Source organism: Tachyglossus aculeatus, chromosome 19 (genome assembly GCF_015852505.1).
Source record: "Tachyglossus aculeatus isolate mTacAcu1 chromosome 19, mTacAcu1.pri, whole genome shotgun sequence".
Classification (NCBI taxonomy): Eukaryota; Metazoa; Chordata; class Mammalia; order Monotremata; family Tachyglossidae; genus Tachyglossus; species Tachyglossus aculeatus.
The window spans coordinates 8,145,793-8,168,639 of NC_052084.1; the positions used below are offsets into that span (position 1 = coordinate 8,145,793).

The following is a 22,847-nucleotide window of genomic DNA, read 5'->3' on the forward strand; positions in this document are numbered from 1 at the left end:
TGCCTGCATTCCTCTGCAGACTCGGCAATGAGCCAGGGTGAGGATGAAGGGGTTTTTTCTTGGTTTTCCTATTATTTCCCATCGAGGGTAAAAAACATTTGCCCTCCCCGACTGATTGCTGCAGCTGCCGCCACCTCTGCCAGGTACAGGGTGGGAGCTGCGTTGAGTGCACACACACATGGAAGTGAGCGTCCACTTAGAGGCCCGGTCTCCTGAGCCCATCGGTCATACTAACCAGACGGGGCTTCAAGAAATCCAGGGTGCAGGCAAGACAGACTCTGAATTGGCTCTGAGTATGGAACATGGACCAAGACAGGTGGAGGGCTATCCCTCATCACTGCTTCATCTACATTCTCCCATTGAATGAGGGGCTTGGGTGGGAATCGCCCCGGGAAAATCCCCATTTTCCAGAATAATAATAATAACTCTGGTATTTGTTAAGTACATACTGTGCATCAGGCACTGCACTAAGCGCTGAGGTAGATACAAGGTAATTGGGTTGGACACAGACCCTGTCCTACATAGGGCTCACAGTCTTAATCCCCATTTTATAGACGAGATAAATGAGGCAAAGAGAAGTGAGGTGACTTGCCTAAGGTCACAGAGCAGACAAGTGGTAGATCTGGGATTAGAACCCCGGTGCTTCTGATTCCCAAGCCAGTGCTCTATCCGCTAAAACATGCTGCTTCGCCCTAGAAGGTGTCATGGTGGTGCTGCGCTGCTGCTTGACCCTGGGGTAGATCCTGCCATTCTGGCCCTGATGGGGATGGCGTTTCTGCTGCTTTGCTCCTGGTGGGAAGAAGTGTTGGGATTTGGGGGTGTTAGACACCCCCATTTCTTGGGCTGAGTTACAGGTGGATAACAGTAGAGAGATGAACCATCTTGCCCCAAGTTCACCTCTGGGTTTCTAAAGAAATGTGGTCCCTATGATGGCACCTAGGAATAATGATTGACAAAGGGAATAATCAGACCTGACCCAATTTCTGGTTCAGCGTGGCTCAGTGGAAAGAGCATGGGCTTGGGAGTCAGAGGTCATGGGTTCTAATCCCAGCTCCGCCACATGTCTGCTGTGTGACCTTGGGCAAGTCGCTTAACTTCTCTGAGCCTGTTACCTCATCTGTAGAATGGGGATTAAGACTGTGAGCCCCACATGGGACAACGTGATCACCTTGTATCCCCCCCAGTGCTTAGAACAGTGCTTTGCACATAGTAAACATTTAACAAATGCCATTATTATTATTATTATCATCCAAGATTTGGGGAGGAGGGAGTCTGAGAGAGTTCAGAAAACCAGTGTTTGGGTAAACAGTTTCCTCTCACCCCACCCTCCTTAATTAACAAACTTCTTCCACGTGACTGGGGAGCTCAATTGTTTAAAGTATTGGCTGGTCTCTCAGTTAGTGGCTGCCCCAGGCCACCCAAGTGATGGCCCTGATTCTATAGGGATGGAATAAGACCTTGTGGCCCAAGGCCTAGGGATGAGAAATATACTGGTCCATAGTGTATTGTCTTAGGCAGAATGAGCTCCATTTTGTTCTCTGCAAGATAAGGGAGGGGGAGAGATTCTGTCCCTCCCTCTCCCCAACTATTCCCAGATAAACCCACATGACTAGGGAAGAGGGAAGGTCTAGCACATCTCTCTGTATAATCCTTGTTCTCTTGGGTGTCCAATGACTATTTTTTGATGATGGTGATTCATTCATTCAGTCATATTTATTGAGCGCTTACTGAGTGCAGTAATGATTGTGATGATGGCAGTGATGATGAGAAGCAGTGTGGCATAATAGAAAGAGCCCCGGTCTGGGAGTCGAGGATCTGGGTTCTACTCCTAGCTCTCCCATGTGCCTGCTGTGTGACCTTGGGCAAGTCACTTAACTTCTCTGTACCTCAGTTACCTGATCTGTAAAATAGGAATTCAAACCCCTGTTTTCCTGCCTACTTAGATTGTGAGCCCTGTACTGTATCTTATCTGATTGTTGTGTATCTTCCCCATTGCTTGACACATATCAAGTGCCTAACAGATGCCACTATTAATATTACTATTATACAGTATTTAGTTTTCAGAACAATAAGTCTGGGGGACAAGTCCACAAGTCACTCATTGATCTCCTGCCCCCCAGGTTTCCCCCCTGAAATAAAGGAGGACAGAGCTCCGCCACCTTTCTCCCTTCTGGGTGGGTGAAGAAAACTTGAGAGATCTTATCATCAATCCTCATCCTCAGTGGTATTAATTGAGCACCTACTGTATGCAGAGCACTGTACTAAGCACTTGGGAGAGTACAATACAACAGAGTTGCTTATGCTGTTCCCTGATTTTCTTTAAAGACAAGCACACCAACATAGAGCATCACAACCCTGGAAACAGTGTCCAGTCTAATCCTGGGGAACCCCAGCGGGGCTCAATTAAAGTCACAACCACACAAACACATACCTTGAAGAAATTTAACTTTGACACAGTATGGCTTAGTGGCAAGAGCACAGGCCTGGGAGTCAAAGGGCCTGAGAGTCAAAGGACCTGAGTTCTAATCTCTACTCTGCTACTTTGCTGTGTGATCTTGGGCAAGTCATTTAACCTCTCTGTGCCTCAGTTCCCTCATCTGTAAAATGGGGCTTCAATACCTGTTCTCCCTCCTACTTAGACTTGAATCTCCATGTAGGACAGGATCTGTGTCCCACTTGATTATCTTGAATTTGCCCCCGCACTTAATAGAGTGCACTTAATAAAGCATTCGTTCATTCAGTTGCATTTATTGAACGTTTACTGTGTTCAAAGTCCTGTACTAAGTGCTTGGGAGAGTATGATATAATAGCAAACAGACATATTCCCAGGCCACAGCAAGCTCGCAGTTTAGACTTGGTATACAGTAAGCGATTAACAGATACCACAATTGTTATTATTGGGTGTGGTTTATCCCACAGGTAGCATGTTCGGTGGACAGAGATCAAGCACCCTCAGACTTTCTGCTAAACACCCAGCTATTTGCACAGTTTGTTACAAGCCTTTCTTTCTGCCCCTGCCCTAGTTAACGGCGAAAAGAATGTTTTCTCCAAATTCTCTTCCAGGTGCTGGTCCCTCAACACCTGAGGAGGGCTTCATTCTACCTGAGTCACAGATTCATTAACCAGACTTCTGGGGAGGCTTTTATTATTAGAACTTGAGTTGTCCATGTCCTCCTTTTTCACATTTGGAACAAAATCACTCTGGGGCAGGAATGATGCCAAGTAGGGGCTAGTCAGGAAGCTCAGGGCCTGCTTAATTCAGGTGAGAGTTTCTGTTCATCCACTAGCACTTGACCCAGATAGGTCGCTCCCACTGAGGCGCACAGTGTGAGTATCTGGAAGACACTTGTGTTCATGATGCACAACTTGGGTGGGTGCCCCATAGGGAGGCCAGAGGAGAAGCCCATGGTAAAGTTTCGGGGTCTTGAACGGAGGTGAAACTGTCCCATACCACCTCCAGATACCGCTTCAGTAGAAGGAACAGTGTCTGTGCAGCCATTCCCCAACAAATTATTTCTAGGCTGATGCTTTTTTCCCTGGCCCTGGTCTTGGGAAGTCACTGTTAAGATTGTCGTTATTCTCCTGACAAGGACCCTGGGGAAGTTTGAAACATGAGGATCTGGAGCAGCACAGACTCTTGTAATAATAATGATAATAATAATAATAGCATTTTTAACTGTTTATTGTGCCAATAACTGTACTATGGCTGGAGTAGATATAAGATAATCCAGTGAGACACAGTACCTGAACCTCGTAGGGCTCCCTCTAAGTAGGAGAGACAAGTAGAACAAGTGTTGAATCCCCATTTTACAGATGAGGAAACTGAGGCACAGAGAAGTTAAGTGACTTGCCCAAGATCACACAGCAGACAAGTAGCTGGAGATTCGAAAGGAGGTCCTCTGACTCCCAAGCCTGGGCTCTTTCCACTCGGCCATGCTGCTTCTTGTCTATTTCGTGTTGCCATGTGACTTTTTAGGACAGTGCTCTGCACACAAACTATTATTACTACTTCTATAAAAAAATTAATCTCAGGTTTCTCGAAGATTTTATAGTCATTCAGTCATACAGCGATGAACTCAACAAAGCAGAAGCAATAAGAAATTAATAAAATCATTCCAGTTGTGCATTTTGTGTGATAGAAAATCGTTTCCTTAATTTAGGTCATAAAATCAAGGTATCTGCGTCTGGCAGGATGAATATTGTGGAAGGGTAAGTGAAGGTGGAAGGTGATTTTGTGGAAAGTGAAGGCATTCTCACTTTTTTGTTGGGCAGGTTGGAGGAGGTCACCCATAAATGCTCAATTCTTCCTGAGCTTCCACTGATCAATGAACAGTATTTATTGAGGGATTACTGTGCACAGAGCACTGTACTAAGTGCTTGCAAGAGTACAACAGAGTTGGTAGACTTGTTCCCTGCCCACATGGAATTTACAGAGAAAAACTTCATTTCATCTATGGATCAGATTGGGACTCTGGTAAGAGTAGCCTCCTCAGGGTTTCCTCAGTTTACCCTGGTGAGAAGGGAGTGGATTGGAGCTGGTTTGTGGATTGCCCTTCTGGTGTCTGTGTCCCATTAGCCACCCGTTTCAGCTGCTGAGACCTGGGGTACTCAGGCGGCTTCTGAGATCGCCGGGAACTCCACAGGGCGTCAAGAGTTGTGTCTTGAGGAGAGCAGCTAGGAGATTGGGGGCTGCCTTAAGGGTCCAAAGTGACTCTAGTCAGTCCTATCCAGTTTCAGGACTCAAGGCAGCATGGATATTTCTGGGTAACATGTGACTCCTGAGGCAGGTGTTTTCTCTCAACAATGTGCTCTCTGTGGCTCTCCCTCATTCTCTACAGAAAAGACTGGTCTTGTCTGCTTGAAGTCAATCCAGTAAGAATACAAGAAGAATGAGTAGTGGTAGAAGTAGTTGTAGCAGTAATAGTAGTAGTCGTAATGGCAAGTAGTATAATTAAAATCAATCAATCAATCAATCATATTTATTGAGCGCTTACTGTGTGCAGAGCACTGTACTAAGCGCTTGGGAAGTACAAGTTGGCAACATATAGAGTTAAAAAGTAGTCATAGTAGTAGCAGGAGTAGTTATATTAGTAGTAGTCATTCCTGGTTGGGTTCAGATGTGCCTTGCTACTTTCCTGTTTAATCCCAATTGGCCCCTGCCTCCACTCTTGCCTGCCCTCCTCTAGATTATTAACCCTTGCCTCCCCTGGAGGGAATGAAGCATTTCCTCACTGACCTACAGGGTAGAAGAGGAACAGCAAATAGACTGCCCACCTTCATGTTCCACTGTCAGTGCTCTGCCCAAGAGCCCAGAAGAAATCAAAGGCAGAACCTGGACGAGGTCTCAGCATCTCCCCATTGGGCACCATGGGAAGCCATCGGGGCCCCACTCCTAACCATCAGGGTGACAAGCCATAGCTGTGAGGGAGCCAATGCAGCCATCTAGCCCTTTGGTTCAGGAGGAGAGCCACACCTAGGAACTGAGGCATGAGCCTGAGACCGGGATCTTGAGGAAGGGTGAACTTTCACCTGGAAGTGGGTCCTTCCAAACTTTCTGTGACTAGGCTCAGCCTGTGCTTTAATCTAGCATTTCTGTTCCACTTTGCTGTCTGCTATGTCTCAATCCATCAATAAGTAATAATAATTGGGACACTAAAGGTGTGCTGAACACTGGCGTAAAAATAATCAGGTCAGACCCAGCCCCTATACTCCATGGGGCTCACAGTCTAAGGGAGAGAGAGAAGAGTTATGAAATCCCCATTTTACATCTGAGGAAACTGAGGCACAGAGAAGTTAAGTGACCTGTCCAAGGTTATATAGCAGACAAATAATGGAGCCAGGATTAAAACCAGTGGCTTCTGACTCCCAACCCTGTGCTCTTTCTGCCTAAGGTCATAAAGCAGACAAATGAAGGAGCCAGGAAAAGAACCAGGGGATTCTGACTCCCAACCCTGGGCTCTTTCTACTAGGCCACTCTGCTTTTCACCTAAGGAGATGTAGCAACTGCATTTTTTGGTTGCCTACTGTATTCAGAACACTGTACTAAGCTCTTGAGCCTGGATTTTGGAGGTTAAATAAAAAGCAGTTTGTGGAGAGGTCTTTTTTTAAAAAAAATGGGTTTCAATTTCAAATATTTCAAAAAATGCTGATTTTAGTTCAGCTTTTATTTTTATCATTCACACAGTCTGTTCGGCCAATGTTTCTTCAGCAATAGCATTCCCTTCTGGTGTAGGCGAATGTCACAATTGGCTAAATGGACACTCAGTATCCCATTCACAGCTGCCTGTTGGCACCCAGGGCATGTGAATTAATGAAGCCTGCACAGCAGTGGGAGCTGATTGCACCTGGGCCCAGCGCACTGCTGTGGCCCCACTCCTGTCCAGGCCTCAAAGAGCCAACCAGTTCACTCCCTCCACCCACACAGGCTGGCTTGTGGTCTGGCTCTTGGCATTTACATGCCCATAGGGCTTTGTGGGAGCAAATGAAGGGCCCTTAAACCTCCCTGCATGGACAAATGGGAGCCTTCCAGTAGGAGATTCTTCACTTCTCTGTGCTTCAGTTTCCCTGTCCGTAAACTGAGGGTCAAATACCTGTTCTTGCTCCTCCTTAGATGATGAGCCCCACCAAGGCAGGGACTGTGCTTGAACTGTTATCTTCTATCCACTCTGTTGCTTAGTACAGTGCTTGGCACTTAGTAAGAGCTTAACAAATATCACAGTTATTATTGTTAGTAACACTTTCCTGCTCTCTTCCACCTATAACAATAGTTAATAATAATTTTGTATGGTATTTGTTAAGTGCTATGTGCCAAGCACTGAACTAAGTGCTGGGATATCATCATCATCAATCGTATTTATTGAGCACTTACTATATGCAGAGCACTGTACTAAGCGCTTGGGAAGTACAAATTGGCAACATATAGAGACAGTCCCTACCCAACATTGGGCTATAAGATATTTAGATTGGACCCTGTCCCTGTCCCACATTGGGATCACAGTCTAAGTAGAGGGAGTAGGATGAGGAAACTGAGGCACAGAGAAGTAAAGTGACTTGCCCAAGGTCACACAGCAAAGTGGCGGAGCTAGGATTAGAACGTAGGTCTTCTGACTCCCAGGCTTGCACTCTTTCTGCTAGATGACACTGCTTCAGGCCACCAGGCTTCTTCAGGTTGCTCCTATTGGTTCATCCTGGGATGTGGGAAGAGAGAGAGAAAGGATGAGATTGGCCTGCCCAAGGAGGAGAGAAGAATATGGAAGGAGGAGAGAATAAGTCTCAAAGGCAGCAAGCAACAAGAGAAGCCAAATCCAACCATTCAAGTTTTTTCAAGTGTAAACCAAATTTTAATACAATGGATTGGGATGGGAGCTGGGGTAAAATCATGTAGGACCCCCCCCCCCACCCCCCCCATATCTATGTTGTGCTCATCACTTTTAAATGTGAGTGAAATTTGGACGGGATTCATTATGTCCACAAATCAAGTCAGCAAGCATTAATTGATGCTTCACAGGCACTAGGCAAAGGTGCTTGGTCTGCATGTTTCAGAATAAACATGGTGCCCACCCCAAAGAGCTTACAATTTAATAAGGAAGTCAAGATCCCCAAACATACCATCACTGAAAGTACCTATGATAGCTCCTAAAAATATAAGAATGGCTTGAAGAGGGGTGATGGATTGTGAGAGGGGTAAATGATGTAAGTCTTGGACTGTGATTTAAGAGGGAAAGGGTCGCTAAGGGAACAGAAGCAACAGACACTAGCACATATGTTTTTTGGATATAATGCTTTTGGGGAATTCGGGAAGGTTCTTTGGGCTGTGGGTATCTATCTAGAGAAGCAGCATGGCGTAGTGGTTAGAGCACGGGCCTGGGAGTCATTAAGTCATGGGTTCTAATTCCGGTCCGCCACATGTCTGCTGTGTGACCTTGGGCAAGTCACTTCACTTCTCTATGCCTCAGTTACCTCAGCTGTAAAATGGGGATTGAGACTTTGAGACCCACGAGGGATAGAAACTGTGTCCAATCTGGTTTGCTTGTATCCACCCCAGTGCTTAATACAGTGCTTGGCACATAAGTGCTTAACAAATATCATCATTATTATTATTATCTGGGTGGATAGAATGTCCAGTCACAAACGACTAGTCACAAAGGCAGGGTCTGAGAACCTGCTTGTTAGAATGAATTATAGTGCTACTGGTTATCTTGATTACCTTTAATCTACTCCGGTGCTTAGTACAGCACTTGGCACATAACAAGTACTTTGCTTGGCACATAATAAGCACTTACCAAATACTGCCACCATTATTGATTTATGCTGTGCCGCCCTCCCCTTCTCTTCCCTATCTGTGTTCCTAGTAGGGCAGTGAGAGCAACATCCTGAAGATTGTGAACTCCATGCTGGCAGGGATCGTGCCCACCAACTCTATCATACTGCGCTCTCCCAAGCACTCAGTACAGGGCTCCGCACATAGTAAGCACTTAATAGTCGATCGACTGACTGATAGGCAGGCAGTGGTGCAGGCACATTTCAGAGTGCGGGCAAGAATTTTAGACACAAACTCATTCATGCCCCAAGTGACCCCGGCATAATGCCAACAAAGTGCCGCAGCACTGTAACACAACAGGTAATGTTGCCTTGGTAGCTGCTGCCATCCTCATCGCCCTCATTAGCCCATTAATTTCTGAATTCCTCCTGTCACCCCAGGAGGTTCTTCAGCCAAAAACCTCTGCCCCTGCTGGCATAGCCCCAGCAGAAGAGAGCATGATACAACATTGAGAGAAAGAGTTATGCACGTACTAGGTCTTGTCAAGGTGCACCTGCTATATTTCAAGTTTTCTTTAGCATGGTGTTTATCAAGAAGGTAAACCCCCCACCTACCCCTGTGTTACAGAAGGACTGGGGTTTATTTCAAGTTTCACGTGCTAAGTTTCCTTGCTATCTGTTTTGAAGCACTCAATCACCTTGTCCCTTCTACCTTACCTCCTCGATTTCATACTACAACCCAGTCCATATGCTCCACTCTTCTAATGCCAACTTACTCCTTGTACCTCAAACTCATCTCTCTTTCTGCCCACCCCTTGCCCACATCCTGCCCCTGGCCTGGAACACCCTCCTTCTTCATATCCTAAAGATGTTCACTCTCCCCTCTTTAAAAGGCTTATTAAAAGAGCACTTCCTCCAAGGGGCCTTTCCCTGACTAAGCACTCATTTCCTCCTCTCCCACTCCCTGCTGCATCACCCTTTCACTAAGATTTGTACCCCTCCTTCGGCCCCATAGCACTTATGTAAATTTTCACAATTTCCATTTATTTATATTAATGTCTGACTCCCCCTCTAGATTGTAAGCTTGTTGGGGTCAGGGAACGTGTCTACCAACTCTGTTATGTTATACTCTCCCAAGAGCTTAGTAGAATGCTCTGCACACAGTGAAAGCTCAATAAATATGATTCATTGATTGATTTAGGTGGCTCTGGTGACATCAAAGGTTGAGAACGTGAGTGACCTGTCCTTTGGACTTGAATTCTTTAATCACCCAAGCTGCCAATTTGGCATCTCAGATGAGCCTCAGAATTTCTGATGAGCAGCTTGCCTGCTTACGCTTCCAGCCAGAAATAAGAGCTGCGTTTTCTTTTCCGAGCACATACTCCTAATTCCCAAGAACACTAATGAGTTGACTGCCTCTGCACAGGTCTTTGATGAAATGCCTCTTTTTGGCAAAAGCCATTTATCGGCTTCAGTCATCCACTGGATAATAAATACTGTACTAGCCTTCAGGAGATTAATAAATGAGGAACTGCATGTCAGCATTTGCAAGTTATAAAAAGGGAGATGTGGGGAGCGTAATGGGAAAAAGCTGTAATTCCATCAAAAGGACCTTAATTCTAATGAAATACATACATTGGGTAGAAGGAGAAAAATAGTGAATGTTTGCTAAAATTGGAGGCTAAAAAAATCTCCAAGAGGCTTTCTCCTATTAGCCCTCTTTACCCCAACTCCCTCTCCCTTCTGCGTCATCTAAGCACTTGGCTCTGCGCCCTTTGGGCATTTGGCATTCACCTCACCCTCAGCCCCACAGCCCTTAATATCTGTAATTTATTTCAGTGTCATTCAGTAATTCATTCAATCGTATTTATTGAGCACTGTATTGAGCACTTGAAGTACAGTACCACAATAAACAGACCCATTCCCTGCCCACAACGAGCTTACAGTAGGGGTGCGGAGGCAGACATCAATATAACTAAATAAATTACAGATATGTATTTAAGTGCTGTCTCTTCCTGTAGACTCTAAGCTTCTTGTGGGCAGGGAGTGTGTCTACCAACTTGATTGTATTGTACTCTCTCAAGCACTTAGTACAGTGCTCTGCACACAGAAAGTGCTCAATAAATAACATTGTTTGATGGATTGAAAGACTTCCTCACTTGCGTGTTTTAGTAATTATAGGGCTACGTATACTAATTATATATGTAATAAATGTATATAGTAGTACCATCCATATGTATTTTTATTGCTTGTACTCATTTGAATATTTGCTATTATAGGTGTCAGTCACTTGAGATAGTTAGAGAAGCAGAAGTTAGAAGTTAAAGTTAGAGAAGCACTTAGAGAAGCAGCATGGCTCAGTGGAAAGAGCACGGGCTTTGGAGTCACAGTTCATGAGTTCAAATCCCGGCTCTGCCAACTGTCAGCTGTGTGGCTTTGGGCAAGTCACTTTACTTCTTTGTGCCTCAGTTACCTCATCTGTAAAATGGGGATTAAGACTGTGAGCCCCCCGTGGAACAACCTGACCACCTTGTAACCTCCCCAGCGCTTAGAACAGTGCTTTGCACATAGTAAGTGCTTAATAAATGCCATTACTATTATTATTATTATTATTATTATTGTCTATTTCTATGATTTTGAATTTGTGTTTGTCCTGACTTTCCGGCTAGACTGTGAACTCCTAGAGTTCAGGAGGCAGATCACACTGCTCCTTTCTAACCCCTCCCTGGGCTAGAGCAGCATTCTGCAACCTATGCTACCACTCACCCTCAAGCAGTACTAGAAGAGAGGAGATGAGATGCTTGGGAGAACAGTATGATGGCTGCCCTTTTTGATATCCACCATAATGTTTAGACTAGGAGTGTTCCTTTTAATTTTTAACCACTCAATCAATGGTATTTATTGAGTGCTTACTCTCAGCGGAGCACTGTACCAAGCCCTTGGGAGAGTTCAATCTAGAGGGGGAAGACAGACATTAAAATAAATTTCAGGTAGGAATCCGTGTGGCTCTCTAATCCGTGGGTTTATCCAAATCCTTCTTGCTCCTACTGATAGTTTCTACCTGTACAACTTTCTGGGGAAAAAATTCCATATGTTTACCACTCACTTTGTGAAGGAGGATTTCCTTTTGTTTGAACCTCCTACTCTCTTATTCTCTCATATTCTCCCTCTGTGATGATCTGCTCTTGGACAATCAGAGAGCTGTGGGAGAAAAATATATCCTCCCCCTGTGAGCCCGTTGTTGGGTAGGGGCCATCTCTATATGTTGCTGACTTGTACTTCCCAAGTGCTTAGTACAGTGCTCTGCACACGGTAAGTGCTCAATAAATATCATTGAATGAATGAATGAATGAATGTATCTGCCACCAGCTCCTGCCGTTGCTATTAGGACTTGGGGTTTGCTTTCTAGGATTTCTGGAAAGGGGATCTGCATACAAGAGTGATCCCCCAAAATTACAACAACCACAACAATAATAATAGTGACACATTAAGTACTCACTATGTGCCAAGCAATGTTCTAAGGGCTGGGGTAGATTAAAGTTAATCTACTTGGGTACAATCTCTGTCCCACGTGGGGCTCACAATCTAAGTAAGAAGGAGAACAGGTATTTAATCCCCATTTTATAGGTGAGGAAACTGAGGTGCAGAGAAGTTAAGTGACTTGCCCAAAGTCACACAGCAGGCAAGTGGAGGAGCCGGAATTAGAACCCAGGTCTCCTGATTCCTAGGCCTGTGGTCTTTTTACTAGGTCATGCTGCTTCTCAGCCAAAACCCCAGAAACCACGAAGAGCAGTCCCCAGAAACAGAGGTGCCTCTGTCTGGGTTTAAGGTGCTGGGCCATAGGCAGAAGTGGGGATGGGGAAGCCTCTCCTTGCACCTGTTTTCTCCCACACCTGTCCACCAACTGTCCTGTGCAAGTTGAACAGGACTTAACTGGACATGTGCTCTGCAGGCTTGCACACTTTAGGGGTAGAATTGAAGGCCAAAGCTGGCTCAGGCTGTGAAGGCTTTAGTCTTTATTCACACACAGTTTGGTTACATAGCCGTTGACTGATCAGTACTTCAAATGCAAACAGCTGAGGCAGTAATTCAGCTAGGAGTCCCAGTACTGGTCCAAGTCAATGGTAGGAAGATAGAGGGCTCTTCAGTAGAAGGAATTTTTCCACAGCCATTTTAAAAAAGAGTTCAAGATATCCACTTGTGGACATTTAATAAGATTGAAGAAGTATGAGATATTCCACTCCCAATTCTTGGAACAGAAATATTTACTCCAGTTTGATAAACATAAAGGGGCTATGTAATCTTCTAAGTTTTTCAGCTTGAAGAGTTTCAATGATTATGCAATTAAATTATAATAATCTAGTGGTGAGAAAATAAAAGAAAATAATTACCCTATTAAATCTGAATGAAATTGCCATTTGAGATTTTTTTCATCTTTTGTGTTTGGAAGTAGCTATTCAGAAGATCTGGGAGATCAAGAAAATTGTCTGATTTGTTTCAGATAAAGAGGTGATGATCTTGTGTCACTTGGGTCAAAAGTAGTAGTGATGGTAGTTTTTGGGTCCCTACTGAAGGCATCATGGTACTAAGTGCTTGGGAAAGTACAACTGAAGAATGAGACATGAGACTGCTCCCTGCCCACTGGGAGCTTACACTCAAAAAATGTTTTTCTTAAGTGAGGACAAAGCTCTTAAAGACTTCACAGTGAAGGCTGCATTTCCTCAGCCCCTCCAGGCTCTGACTGATAATGGACATATGGGGAGGAAAATGACTCAAATTTGCTATGGATAGCAAGGTGCTAACCCAAAGGGTGGTTTTCTGTACTTTGCACATTATACGTGCTTAATAAATGCTATTATGTTCTCCCCCTCTAGACTGTTCTCCTCTAGACTGAAAGCTCACTGTGGGCAGGGAATTTTTCTTTTATATTGTACACTCTCAAGTGCTTAATACAGTGCTCTGAACACAGTAAATGCTCAATAAGTATGATTGATTGACAGATGTTTCGGGTGAAAAGTTACTACCGATTTATTAGTGTGGTGAGCTACATTTAGATTTCCATTGAATGCCATCAGTCATTTCTACCACTTAATCTTTACTCAATTGTAAATTCAAGTATTCATTTTGATTACTCAGTTTGTAAATGCTTTTGTGTCTGTCTCTGTGGGCAGGGAATGTGTCATTTACTTGTTCTGTACTTCCCAAGGGTTTAGTACAGTGCACTGCTCCCCAGTGGGTGTTCAGTTCATTTGATTGCTACTGTTATTACTGCTGCTACTCGATGGATCAGGTCCTGGTTTCCTGGTGATATCTTGTTGCACCTTCTGAGGGAGGATGATAAATCCCATGCAGATGAAAGAATAGCATTAGTAAGGGTGCCAGAAAGTATGAGTCAAATTGGACAGGGTAAGAGGATTCTCCAAGATCCCTCTTTCCTTCCCTGGGTAATTTATATTTATTGTTTGCTCCCTGGAGATCCTTTCTGTTACAGAGGCACTGGAGAGGGGTAAGGAACAGGGGATCAAAGGCAAGTCCTAGCCTAGGCTTTGTTTTGTTTTATTGTCTGTCTCCCCCTTCTAGACTGTGAGCCTGTTGTTGGGTAGGGACCGTCTCTATATATTGCCGACTTGTACTTCCCAAGCGCTTAATACAGTGCTCTGCACACAGTAAGTGCTCAATAAATATGATTGAATGAATGAATGGATGAAGACCCAATCAATTATTTTTATTGAGCATAACTCTGTGCTTTTGTACACCGTACTAAGCATTTGGGACAGTACAATACAACGGTTAGTAGATATGATCCCTGCCTCCAAAGAGCTTATCTTCTAACAGACCCAACGTGTTGTTTGCAAGTCAGTCTGCAGGAGTTTCCCAACTGAGCACCCACATTGACCATAGATTCCAAACCCAAGGCTGTAACTTCCTGTGGGCAGGGATCGTGTCTACAAACTCTCTTGAATTGTACTCTCCCAAGCAACTTAATGCAGTGCTCTGCACACAGTAAGTGCTCAATAAATATCATTGATTGACTGATGTGCCCTTTCACCACCTCTTAGTGCCTCCATTGTAATAGGGAAGGAATAGCTCCGGTCAAAGTTTAAGTGGCAGAGGAGTTGTAAATCAGTAGGTTCTGGGATTATCATTCTTCCATGAAAATCCAGTCCCTCATCATCCTGGTTGATGATGATGAAATTTTTATGATGATGATGTTGATGAAGTTTTCCACTGTAAATAACAGACAAGATTGTGATCCTCTTGTAAAGGACTGGGTTGTAGGGCTAGTGGTCTGCACAGTGCCACTCAAACTCTCTTGTCCCTACCAGTCACATTTCTGCTGTGGCAGCAGATGCAACAAACCTGTAGGTGGGCAGGGGTGGAGCACATTGTGAAATTCACCCAAGAATTTTATATCACAGATAATTGAAAGTTGACAAACTACAAGCCCTGAAGTGTAGGACCAGGGCTAACGGATGGTAGTGTGGTAATATCAAACTGTGATATAGACAGGTTGTCCTGGTCAGAGAGTGACCAGGAGAACATCTTGGGAGTGGAGGTTGGGATATTTATTACTCTTGTCAACATGACTGATATATGGTCACACAAAGAAATCTAGAGGTAGGATAGGTGTTAATTAGTCAGAAAATCATTTCACATTTTCATGAACTTTGGATAACCTATCAGCTTCCTTTCTGGGGTAATAGAGTAGGTAAACATTGTCCCCTTTTAACACATTTTGGGGCGGGTTGCTGGCTGAGGTTTGTCATTTCCTGATTTAAGTTTCCACTTAAGGAAATTGCATGCATATATCTTTGCCATTTAAGAAGCTTATGCATTCAGGAGTATTGAAATAAGTTTTTAACACTACTAGTCACTGAAAGAAAGAAAACATCTAGGACAACCATGCTGCTCACACATTATTACTCTGTGACTTCAAGAAGATTGCTGAAAATAATGATGATTGTCAAGCACTGTACTAAGCACTATACAAGATCATCAGGTTGGAAGTGGTCCCTGTACCACAGGGGGCTCGTGGTCTATAAAATGGCTACTCTTTCTCCTTCCCTACCTCACTGTTGGTCCAGTGGAAAGAACACTATGTCCACTGATTATTTTGTATCGACTCCTGCGTTTAGTACAGTATTTGACAAATAGTAAGTGCTTAACAAATACCACAGGGGATCCCTGTTTTTCCTGTAGTTGCCAAACATGGGTTAAGACTGTAAGTTTCTTGAGAGCAGATATCTTGTCTACCAACTCTCTTGTACTTTCCCAAATGCTTAGTTCAAGGGAATGTGTATTCCAACTCTGTTGTATTGTACTCTCCCCAAGTGGTTAGGACAGTGCTCTGCACTCAGTAAGCACTCAATAAAAATGATTGATTGCTTTGATCACATTAGGCGCTCAGTAAATACCACAGATTGACTCACAAAGTGCTGCTTACTGACTTGCTAATTACAGTCTTTGCCCCAGCTGGAACGTGCCGGGCAGGGACAAGAGTGTGTGTGGCACTACACAATCCGCTAGCACTGTAGTCAATGGCTCTGTAGAGGTTTTTGGTCCTTTTGATGGGATATTCCATCATCATCATTATCATCTCCTCCAGAGGGACAGAACCAAAGCTTCTTATCTAAGAGCATTGTAGTGATCACTCATTGCCAGGATTTTGTCCCCTATTTAGCCCCCAAATGGGCAGACGTTGGCAAGATTTTTTTGCTGTGCCGTTTGTCATTTCAATTAGTGGGAGAAGCTGTGAGGAAAGAGGGCAGGGTGCCAGTGGTTTCCCAAGTAACAGCAGAAGGCTGCCACTCAATCGCTTCTCCCGTGGTATGTCTTTGGCTGCCCATGGGGTCACTGCTTCAAGGAGGAGTTTGGTAGGAAAGGGTGGAAGGAGATGGGGGGAGAGGAAGTAAAAAAAATGGGAAGTGGGGGAAGGATGGGAAGGGGGGAAAGGATGGGAAGGGAGAGGGGGGAAATAATGGGAAGGGAGGGGAAGGATTCATTCATTCATTCAATCGTATTTATTGAGTGCTTACTGTGTGCAGAGCACTGTACTAAGCACTTGGAAAGTACAATTCAACAACAGAGTCAATCCCTACCCAATAACGGGCTCATAGTCTAGAAGGGGGAGACAGGCAACAAAACAAAACAAGTAGGCATCAATGGGAAGAGGGAATAGGATGGGAAAGGAGGGGAAGGATGGGAAGGGGAAAGGATGGAAAGGAAGGGGGAAAGGATGGAAAGGAAGGGGGGAAAGGATGGAAAGGAAGGGGGGAAAAGATGGAAAGGGAGGGGGAAAGGATGGGAAGGGAGAGGGGGAAAGGATGGGAAGGGAGAGGGGGAAAGGATGGGAAGGGAGAGGGGGAAAAGGATGGGAAGGGGGGAAAAGGATGGGAAGGGAGGGGGGAAAAGGATGGGAAGGGAGAGGGGGAAAAGGATGGGAAGGGAGAGGGGGAAAAGGATGGGAAGGGAGAGGGGGAAAAGGATGGGAAGGGAAGGGAGGGGGGAAAGGGTGGGAAGGTGGAGGAAGTGAAGGGGAGGGCGTCAGGGGGATGGAGGGAGGGCGGTTAGCTCACGGTCCCGCGCTGCCACCGTGTCGGTCCGTCCCCGTCCTTTCAGGCTTGCGGGGCGGGCCCAGTGTCCGGGGCGGGCTCGGACCCGGGGGTGGCGGGCGGGGGGCAGGCCCGGCCGGAGCGGGATGCCGTGAGCAGGGCCGGGGGCCAACGCTCAGCCGTCCCTGCTGCGGCAGCCTGCGCGGCGGGTGGAAGGACCGCCCAGAGAATCAATCAATCATCAATCATATTTATTGAGCGCTTACTGTGCGCAGAGCACTGGACTAAGCGCTTGGGAAGTACAAGTTGGCAACGTAGAGAGACTGTCCCTACCCAACAGTGGGCTCACAGTCTAGAAGGGGGAGACAGAGAACAAAACAGAACATTAACAAAATAAAATAAATAGAATAAATACGTACAAATAAAATAAATGACAGAAATAAAAAGTGTCGCGTGATGCCCCTCTGGCCACGCCCTCAGGAGCCCAACCGTGCCCCTTGACCACCTCACCTCCTCCGGGAGCAGCGTGGCTCAGTGGAACGAGCACGGGTTTGGGAGCCAGCGGGCATGGGCTCTAATCCCGACTCCGCCACTCGTCAGCTGTGTGACTATGGGCAAGTCACTTCACTTCTCTGGGCCTCAGTGACCTCACCTGTAAAATGGGACTTGAGACTGTGAGCCCCACGTGGGACAGGGACTCAGTGGGAAAGAGCCCGGGCTTGGGAGTCACAGGTGGTGGGTTCTAATCCGCCACTTGTTAGCTGTGGGACTTTGGGCAAGTCACTTAGCTTCTCTGTGCCTCAGTTACCTCATCTGCAAAATGGGGATTGAGACTGTGAGCCCCCTTTGGGGCACGGATTTAGTGGCAAGAGCACGGGTTTGGGAGTCAGAGGTCGTGGATTTTAATCCCGGCTCCGCCACTTGCCAGCTGTCTGACTTTTGGGCAAGTCACAATTTCTCGGTGCCTCAATTTCCTCAACTGTAACATGTGGATTAAGATTGTGAGCCCCACGTGGGACGACCCGATTACCTTGTATCGACCTCAGCGCTTAGAACAGTGTTTGGCATATAGTAAGCGCTTAAATACCATTATTATTATAGTAAGCGCTTAGTATTATTTATTATTATTATTATTATTATTGTTACAGTGCCTAGCACATAGTAAGCACTTACTACATGCCAAGCACTGTTATAAGCGATGGGGTAAATTCACGTTAGATTGGACACAGTCCCTGTCCCACGTAGGACTCACACACCTAATCCCTATTTTACAGATGAGGTAACTGAGGCTAGAAGTGAAGTGACTTGCTCAATGTGAGCCCGTTGTTGGGTAGGGACCGTCTCTGTTGCCAACTTGTACTTGCCAAGCGCTTAGTACAGTGCTCTGCACACAGTAAGTGCTCAATAAATACAATGCCCTACTGAGAGTTCACCTCCTCCAGGAGGCCTTCCTAGACTGAGCCCCTTCCTTCCTCTCCCCCTCGTCCCCCTCTCCACCCCCACATCTTACCTCCTTCCCTTCCCCACAGCACCTGTATATATGTATGTATGTTTGTACATATTTATTACTCTATTTATTTATGTATTTTACTTGTACATATCTATTCTATTTATTTTATTTTGTTAGTATGTTTTGTTTTGTTCTCTGTCTCCCCCTTCTAGACTGCAAGCCCACTATTGGGTAGGGACTGTCTCTATATGTTGCCAACTTGTACTTCCCAAGCGCTTAGTACAGTGTTCTGCACACAGTAAGCGCTCAATAAATACGATTGATTGAATGAATGAACGTGGTGGAGTCGGAATTAGAACCCACAACCTTCTGACTCCCCTGCCCTATCCATTTTACCATGCTGCTTAACAAATACCCTAGTAATTATTATTATTTAAACTCGTTCCGCGCTGGGCCACCGATAAGACTCGTAAACCGTGTTCACGAGGGGAATATTTATTACTCTAGTAATAAATAGTACAGTTTAGTACAGTGCTCTGCACACAGTAAGCGCTCAATAAATACGATTGATTGATTGAGGGCTTCGCCATCCTGAATCGCTCTTCTCTTTTCCTTCGAGCCCGTCTCCCCTCCCGAAACTTTCTCCTCCGGCCCCTTTAGTATTATTATTATGGAATTTGTTAAGCGCTTACTATGTGCCAAACTGTTCTAAGCGCTGGGGTAGATACAAGCTAATTGGGTTGACCCACGTGGGGCTCACAGTTTTACTCCCCATTTTACAGATGAGGTAGCTGAGGCACAGAGAATAATAATAATAATAATGATGGTATTTGTTAAACTCTTACTATGTGCCAAGCACTGTTCTAAGCATTGGGGTAGATAGATATTGTTTATAGCTATCATTCTATGAGCCCACTGTTGGGTAGGGACTGTCTCTATATGTTGCCAACTTGTACTTCCCAAGCGCTTAGTACAGTGCTCTGCACAAAGTGCTCAATAAATACGATTGATGATTGATTGTTCTGACGATTTTGACACCTGTCTCCATGTTTTGTTGTCTGTCTCCCCCTTCTAGACTGTGAGCCCGTTGTTGGGTAGGGACCGTCTCTATATGTTGCCGACTTGTACTTCCCAAGCGCTTAGTACAGTGCTCTGCACACAGTAAGCGCTCAATAAATACGATAATAATAATAATAATAATGGTATTTGTTAAGCGTTTACTATGTGCAAAGCACTGTTTTAGGAGCTTGGGGGATACAAAGTAATCAGGTTGTCCCACGTGGGGTTTACAGTGTTAATCCCCATTTTACAGATGAGGGAACTGAAGCCCAGCGAAGTTAAGTGGCTTGCCCAAAGTCACACAGCTAAGAGGCAGAGCCGGGATTCGAACTCATGAGCCCGCTGTTGGGTAGAGACCGTCTCTATATGTTGCCAACCTGTACTTCCCAAGCGCCTAGTACAGTGCTCTGCACACAGTAAGCGCTCAATAAATACGATTGAATGAATGAATGACCTCTGACTCCCAAGCCCGGGATCTTTCCACTGAGCCACCCTGCTTAATGACTGCAAACTAATCAGGTTGACCCACGTGGGGCTCCCAGTCTTAATCCCCATTTTCCAGATGGGGTAGGAAGAAGTTGTGACTTTCCCAATCAATCAATCGTATTTATTGAGCGCTTACTGTGTGCAGAGCACTGTACTATCAATCAATCAATCGTATTTATTGAGCGCTTACTATGTGCAGAGCACTGTACTAAGCGCTTGGGAAGTACAAATTGGCAACACATAGAGACAGTCCCTACCCAACAGTGGGCTCACAGTCTAAAAGGGGGAGACAGAGAACAGAACCAAACATACCAACAAAATAAAATAAATAGGATAGAAATGTACAAGTAAAATAAATAAATAAATAAATAGAGTAATAAATATGTACAACCATATATACATATATACAGGTGCTGTGGGGAAGGGAATCAATCAATCAATCGTATTTATTGAGCGCTTACTATGTGCAGAGCACTGTACTAAGCCCTTGGGAAGTACAAATTGGCAACATATAGAGACAGTCCCTACCCAACAGTGGGCTCACAGTCTAAAAGGGGGAGACAGAGAATAAAACCAAACATACTAACAAAATAAAATAAATAGGACAGATATGTACAAGTAAAATAGAGTAATAAACATGTACAAACATATATACATATATACAGGTGCTGTGGGGAAGGGAAGGAGGTAAGATGGGGGGATGGAGAGGGGGACGAGGGGGGGAAGCGCTTGGGAAGTACAAGTTGGCAACATATAGAGACAGTCCCTATCCAACAATGGGCTCACAGTCTAAAAGTCCCAGAGTCACGCAGCCAAGTAGTGGAGGCGGGATTGGAACCCACGACCCGGGTTTTTGCCGCTAAACCACAATGCTTCGCCTCGGGAGGGGAGGGAAGGGGCGGGGATGGGAAGAGAGCCACCATTGACAATTCGGGCCAGGAACAGGTTAACTGAATCCTGCCGGTTTGGTTTACATGTAAATAGAGAGCAGCTGCTCCGCTCCGGCCCCGGGCGGCCTCTTGAGAGCCGTTGATTGGCTGCCAATGACATCATCACCCGGGCTCTCACCCGGCGGGCCCGAAGGGGCCACGGGCGAGCCGTCCATCAAGAGGCGGAGCCCCGCCCCCCGGCGGCCAGGCCACGCCCCCCTCCCGGCCCACTATTGGTCAGGAGCCACCGGGGGGTCTCCCATTGGCCCAGCCGCCCGTCCTTCACGGCTCGGCCCGCCCCTTTCGAATCTTACATTTACAGTGTAGCCAAAAGAGAAAGTAACTATGTTGCGGGCGGAGATCAATGAAGTGGAGTGAATGGGGGCCGAGCGCGCGAAGCCGTAGCCGCCGCCGCCGCCGCAGGCCGCCAGATGGTGGAGGGACGTTTGGATGAAGTAAGCGGGAGGCGCCGAACGGGCTTTAGGCGGAGCGGGGAGAGCGGCAACGTGCCTCGTCGTGGTTTGGGAGGGGGGGGTTTGGGGACGTGGGACTCCGCTCCGTTGGGAGCCGGTCGAGGGGACGCCGGGGGAGGAGGTTCGAGCTCATTCATTCATTCAGTCGTATTTATTGAACGTTTACTGTGTACAGAGCACTGTATTAAGCGCTTGGGAAGTACAAGTCGGCAACATACTCGCTCTCGCCTGGAATGCCCTGCTCCCTCCGCACACCCGCCAAGCTAGCTCGCTGCCTCCCTTCAAAGCCCTACTGAGACCTCACCTCCTCCAGGAGGCCTTCCCACACTAAGCCCCCCCTTTTCCTCTCCTACTCCCCATCCCCCCGCACCCTACATCCTTCTCCTCCCTACAGCACTTGTGTATATCATCAATCATCAATCGTATTTATTGAGCGCTTACTATGTGCAGAGCACTGTACTAAGCGCTTGCATTGTATATGTATATACAGCACTCTCTTCCTCCCTTCAAGGCCCTACTGAGAGCTCCCCTCCTCCAGGAGGCCTTCCCAGACTGAGCCCCTTCCTTCCTCTCGCCCTCGTCCCCCTCTCCATCCCCCTCATCTTACCTCCTTCCCTTCCCACAGCACCTGTAGATCTGTTTGTACATATTTATTACTTTATTTTACTTGTACATATCTATTCTATTTATTTTATTTTGTTAGTATGTTTGGTTTTGTTCTCTGTCTCCCCCTTTTAGACTGTGAGCCCACTGTTGGGTAGGGACTGTATATGTTGCCAACATGTACTTCCCAAGCGCGTAGTACAGTGCTCTGCACACAGTAAGTGCTCAATAAATACGATTGATTGATATGTTTGTACAGATTTATTACTCTATCTTACTGGTCCATATTTACTGTTCTATTTATTTTGTTAATGATGTGCATAGAGCTTTAATTCTATTTGTTCTGACGATTTTGACACCTGTCTAAACGTCTTGTTTTGTTGTGTCTCCCCCTTCTAGACTGTGAGCCCGTTGTTGGGTAGGGACCGTCTCTATATGTTGCCGACTTGTATTTCCCAAGCGCTTAGTGCAGTGCAAACTGTAAGCGCTCAATACATACCATTGAATGAATATAGAGACGGTCCCTACCCAACATCGGGCTCACAGGCGGGGACCTGCAGGACTCCCCTTTCTACCCGAGCCCCTGGAGTTTGGGGAAGAAAGAGAGACGAGGTTTGTTAGGAAGGTTTTGCCGCAGGTCTGAGGGCGCTTAGGAGATGGAAGGGTGCAGAAACAGAGTGCCACGGAGCTTTTTAAAATTAATCTCATCCCCTCATCGTCTCGACACCCTTTTTTATGTAGAGGGTCCCCCCTTCTAGACTGTGAGCCCGTTGTTGGGGAGGGACTGTCTCTTTTGCCGAATTGTACTTTCCAAGAGCTTAGTCCAGTGCTCTGCACACAGTAAGCGCTCAATAAATACGATCGAATGCGTGAATGAATGAATAAAGGGGGACAGGAGCGGCGAAATGATGAAGAAAGGTAATAATGAGGATGGTATTTGTTAAGCTATTACTATGTGCCAAACACTGTTCTAAGCGCAGGGGTGTATACAAGGTGATCAGGCTGGCCTACGTGGGGCTCACAGTCTTAATCCTTA

The 22,847-nt window shown here is 45.8% G+C and overlaps 1 protein-coding gene across 2 annotated transcripts in view; it reads left to right on the forward strand.

The window, feature by feature from the left end:
• Window positions 1–22,847, forward strand: part of DUSP10 (dual specificity phosphatase 10) — an 84,871-nt gene that overhangs the window by 33,009 nt on the left and 29,015 nt on the right. Inside the window, exon 1 of one of the 2 annotated variants that reach the window (XM_038761088.1) lies at window positions 21,102–21,190. The exons of the other annotated variant lie outside the window; for it this stretch is intronic. The gene's annotated coding sequence lies outside the window, so the exon portion shown is untranslated. Of the gene's footprint in view, window positions 1–21,101; window positions 21,191–22,847 lie in introns of those variants that run through there. 2 annotated transcript variants of the gene reach the window in all.